The 5,200-nt window shown below is 41.2% G+C and overlaps 1 protein-coding gene across 1 annotated transcript in view; it reads right to left on the bottom strand.

Moving 5' to 3' along the window:
- The window catches only part of PTCHD4 (patched domain containing 4), a 164,047-nt gene that overhangs the window by 154,624 nt on the left and 4,223 nt on the right, over positions 1-5,200 (bottom strand). The window lies entirely within an intron of this gene.

Here is a 5,200-nt window from a genome sequence, read left to right as displayed (position 1 = left end):
AGAGTGAACAGGGCCTGGTAGTTAATTAGGTATTACCTTGTGTATATATATTGGCTGGGTTGGAAAGAAAGGAGGAGTTATTCATAGGTAACAGATTCTGAGCCTGAGTACATGACAGACTAGAGATGCCATTAAAAGTGTTTGAGACATGAAAGAAAACAGATGTTTGGCTGGAATGAGAACAGACATTGAAAAAGACTGTTTCATGGGAACAATGATCAATATGAGAATAACAAGGGCAGTGAGCCAGAATCAGAGAACAATCAGAGACATACAAGGAAAACCAAATGTCACAGAAGCCAAGAGAGGAGAAAGTGGTCCAGACTAGCTCTGTGGAGACTACCACAAAAATGCAACCTCTGTGATACTTCCAAATCCAGTAACCATCGAAACCTAGGTCCCATACTTCCCTTATCTGCCTTTTACCGTCCGTAGCAAAGAGACCTCACATTCATAACGGTAACCCTGGAGGAAGCTCAAGCTTTCTAGTGCAAAAAGAAGAGAGCTCTATGTCCCTCATGTTGCACTTACTGAGAAAATAGCAATAACTACCACATCATAGATTTTCAACTCTGAGGGTTGAAGAAAAAAAGGGTTCTTCATATAATTATGAGTTCACAAGAGAGTCAATTAATCAATTCCAAATAAGGGCACAGTGTCAGTGCTTAAGGAGTGAAACCACTAGCATTTAAGAATTGACAATGAACCAGGTGCTGTTCTAAGTGCTATGTACCCTTCTTACTCAGAGGGTGGTTCGTGGACCCGAGGCCTCAGAATCACTGGCTGACACAGAGTTTGAGAAGCACTGCTTAGGTATCATGAGCTCACTAATCCACTCAATGCTAAGAGGTAGGGGCTATGATGAAGGAACTAAATTACAAAGTTAAAATATCTGTGCAAAGTCATAGAGCTAATGCAGTGGAGACAGATATAAACCTAGGAAATCTAGATTCCTAGACTCTCGTCTAACTTGTGTGACACCACCTGGCAAGAAAGTCTTACCACAGCCATAGGCACCCTCACCATCATCACTCTTTAACATCCATCCACAGTGGCTTTCGCTCCATGCATCTAAGGGACCATGTCCTCCCCATTGTACTCTTGCTTCTACCATCTAAGCCACTCTTGAGGAATGTGAGCTCCCTTCAGGTCTCAGCTCACAGTCACTTCCTCAGGAAAGTGATTTCTAACACCCCCAAGTCTTCATATCCTACTCTCACAGCACCATGTACTTTTCCTCCATGATAATCTGCAATTATGGGTTTACCCATGAGATTTTTGTCTTTTTCCCTAGACTTCAGCTCCTGGAGGGCAAGCACCCCATTGGCTTTGTTCCTTGCTGAATCTGGAACAGACACTTAAAATAGTTACCCAAACGGATGTGTATATGAATGTCTTGCCCACATTAGTATGACCTGCAGTGACAATCAGCCTGCAGTGACCATCGGAACTGAACATTCTCTCCCTCCATGTCATCAAGAGACCTGGTGAGGGGAGAGAACAGACTGAACATTCAAAGGGAAGTGTAACCTTTGAGGCTGAAGCCTAAATAGCCCATCAAGCCTCCATCTGCCAGGAACACCTGGAGCTGCTCTCAGACCTTCTGAAACGATGAGAACCCTTTAAACATGGTTCCGCTTTTCAAAACCCAGCGCCTGTACTGTGCCTTCTGCCTCGGAGACTGCGAAGTGAAAGTGGCCCAGGTGTGGCCTCTCCATGTTGGGAGCGTAGTTCTGGAGGGAAAACACTGGCTGTTCTAACACAAATCCCGTAACTAAGCACAGTCCATTCATTTTGAGTGCTGCTCATCAGGTAGCTTTCAGAGGCCCTGAATTCCCCTGAATGGCAGAGAATAACTTTGATTTCAGTGAATGGCTCGCCATAATAATCATAACAATCCTGTCTGAGGAAAGTATGGATTGCAAGGCTCCTTTCAAAATACAGACCACTGTAATCGTGTGTTTCAGTTCCCCCAAATACTCTTGCTCCTATGTATAGTTCCCATAGCTTGCATTCTCGGAATATTAACATAATTAGTCTAACTTGGGTTTAATGTTGCTACTATTGTGACATAACTGCAAAGAGGCTTGAGAAAAATGCTGCTAATTTTTCTCTTAAAGAGATAGATTTAATTTCAACATTTTGGGGAAATATTGAACAACAGCAATCAGCTATAAGTTTAAGCAGGTGACAGGCCCAGTTACAGATGATAGAGGTGAAGATTTCTCACTGTGGAACAGCTGCTTAATAATTCTTCAGGCGTTTCTTCAACGTCTCTATCACGTGGTTAAATGATATGGCTATGAGCTCAGTTACTCATTTTTTTTTTCTTGTGGTGTTTTTGTTACTTTAAACTCAAGCCATGGCCCAGCCAGTGTGGCTCAGTGGTTGAGCATCAACCTATGAACCAGGAGGTCAAGGTTCAATTCCTAGTCAGGGCATATAAAATATATAAAAATATATTTTTAAAAAAGACAAAACAAAACTCAAGCCATGAATGAGCAATACTAAGGTCAACCTTTGTTTTAGACCTGAGCTTCTCAAACTCCGTGGGAGCTTGTTAAAATGAGTTTCTGGTCCATAGGTCTGTGCTGAGACCTGGGGAGTTTTCATTTCGAACAAGCTGCCGGGTGCTGCTGCTGCTGGCCCATACACAGCACTATGAGAAGCGTGGTCTTAGAGAACACAACAAAATTAGTTTTGTGGCAAATTAGTTTTGTCTTGCAATGCAAATTGGCACTCTTTTAAGTCGGAAGTATTGACTAAATGTTTCCGTGGGCCAGGGATGTTATGAATGTAACTCTATCCACCTCGCACGGTCAGAAACAATCACAGAAATGAGTCACTCCCATGTTTCCACCCTGGGGTGAGGGGACTGAGTTGGGGAAGAAATAGACCTGCTGTCCATCTAGAGCTGTCTTATGCAAATCTAGAATCCTGGAATTTCCAGACATCCTCTTTCCCAATGTTGATAGTAAGCATACGTAGAAATGTCTGGACATATCTGGAATAGATGTGGACATACGGTATGCTGATCAACTCTAAAACTGTATTAAAAGCAATGTGGTCCAATCATGGTGTAATAGCTAATGGGTTAAAAGAAAAAATATTCTTCAAACAGTATATTTTGAAAAGCACATCCCAGCTTGTTTCATTTATAATAATGTTTACAGTAGAACCGAAAAAGAGAAAAAAAAACACTTTTAATTATTGCTTAACCCAGCAGGAGAGGCAAAGGAGTGGTTTTCTTTTCTTTTTGGGGGGATGTGGGGGGAAGGAGTTGGAGTGGCCTTAGCCCCTTCCACACTTCCACCATGTTGTATGTCTTTGCCTTCTCCCCTCCCTACTCCCAAGTCCTTGGTGGTCGCTGGCCACTGAGGAAACCACCATCACCTCAGCTGATGGTAAGGAAATGAGAACAATGGACAGAACCATTTATGTTCCGTTTTTTAAAACCCTCTCTTAACTCTTGAATTTCAAAAATGTCAAGAAACATAAATACTTCCAAAAATTATTTTTAATTTCATTTAAAGGAAGTTTTTGTTGAAACCAAGGAGCAGGATCTAGACCCAATACCAAGCAAGTCCTTTGCCTACTTGGTTGCTCTAAAAAATTTCATAAACAAACTCACCCTGTTACCCTGACCAGGAAATATATGTGCAACAATTTAGTTAGGAACCTATGAGTAACACCATTCAATAGCATAGTTCAAATCTAATCAAGAAAAATCTTAACTCTAAAGGAAAAATATTTCAAAATATATCCCCAAATATACAATAATGATACTTACTACTACACGATGGACTGTTACAGAAAAATCCTAGGACTTGAAGCCCAGATTGGTGATGGGGCTTGTCCAGGAACTATTCTTTAAAGACCTGGGGTTAGAACTTAGGTCTCCTGAATATTTCTCAATTTAGTCCTCGTTGTGTTATTGTATTATAGTATTATTCCATGCTCTCTCATCAATCCTTTTTTTCCTGATGCCAATCTAACATAGAAATACTCAAGCCTATCTGGCACCTAAGGCCATGGATCAGAACCCTGGGTCACATTACACAGATTCCCACTTAAGGTTGATCCTAAAGCCTCACTCGAATTTGTTCTGAATTGATGTGATATTATATTAAAGGTGAAATCATGGGTCAGTGAGGAATTTACTAAACTCTTGTGGCAGGTTCCACAGTAGATACAGAGTAGGAGTTTGCCCAAACTGCAAGCTTTACTCCCTTACGGGCAGATCAGCCTCACTTCATCTTCCTCAGGGCTGGCCTTTCTGACTGAGCATGGGGGCTGCTGTGAAAGAGCATTAGTGATCTTTTAACATGGATTTCACATGGCTTGGGATTTACAGCCCTGGTTCTTCCTTAGTACAAAGGGCTGTTGCTACGGATAATGATGCAGGAGGTACTAGTGCCTAACATAGCACTGTGGTTAAGAATATGAAGGTCAGGGCCAGCCAGCATGGCTCAAGCGTTGAGCATCGACCTATGAACTAGGAGGTCACAGTTTGATTCCCAGTTGGGGCGCATGCCTGCATTGAGGGCTCAATCTCCAGTGTGGGCGTGCAAGAGGCAGCCGATCAATGATTCTCATCTTGGATGTTTCTATCTCTCTCTCCCTCTCCCTTCTTCTCTGAAATCAATAAAAATATATTAAAAATAAAAGAATATGAAGGTCAGTATAGACATATCTGGATTTAAATTCCAGCTTCAAAATGCCCTACCTTGGGGACTTCAACATTGCTTAACCTGGTCTTCAGTCTCCTTACCTCTAAAATGAAAATAAAGACTCCCTCTGGCTCAGACTTATAAACATGACAGTCTATATATAAAACACTGACATCACTTAGGACTCAACCTGAACATTCAGTAAGGTAGTCATGTTTTTTTCCTAAAATCAGAGAAAGATCCTGACATGGATGTCTTTAGAGGTTTTTAAGAATGAATTAGGGAAAGAAGTCTATGGAAATAACTTTTCTTGCAATCTCTAAAAAAATATTGTTAGTGTTCAGTTTTCCATGTTGGCTTTAAGTTGGTCCCTTCCATTTGAAGATAAGGAAACTAAAAAAACGAAATGGGCAAACATTTTTCCAACAACCCAGGGAAAGATGTATTTCCACATGTAGCCCAAAAGAAAACAACTACGTTTTTGGTTAAAAAAGGCAAAAAAAGGTGTTTCCTTTGGTTCCCTATTTCCC

This window comes from Myotis lucifugus, unplaced genomic scaffold (assembly GCF_000147115.1).
Source record: "Myotis lucifugus unplaced genomic scaffold, Myoluc2.0 scaffold_111, whole genome shotgun sequence".
Lineage (NCBI taxonomy): Eukaryota > Metazoa > Chordata > Mammalia > Chiroptera > Vespertilionidae > Myotis > Myotis lucifugus.
The sequence above is the reverse complement of the archived record's forward strand: the minus strand, read 5'-3'. Positions and strand labels throughout refer to the sequence as shown.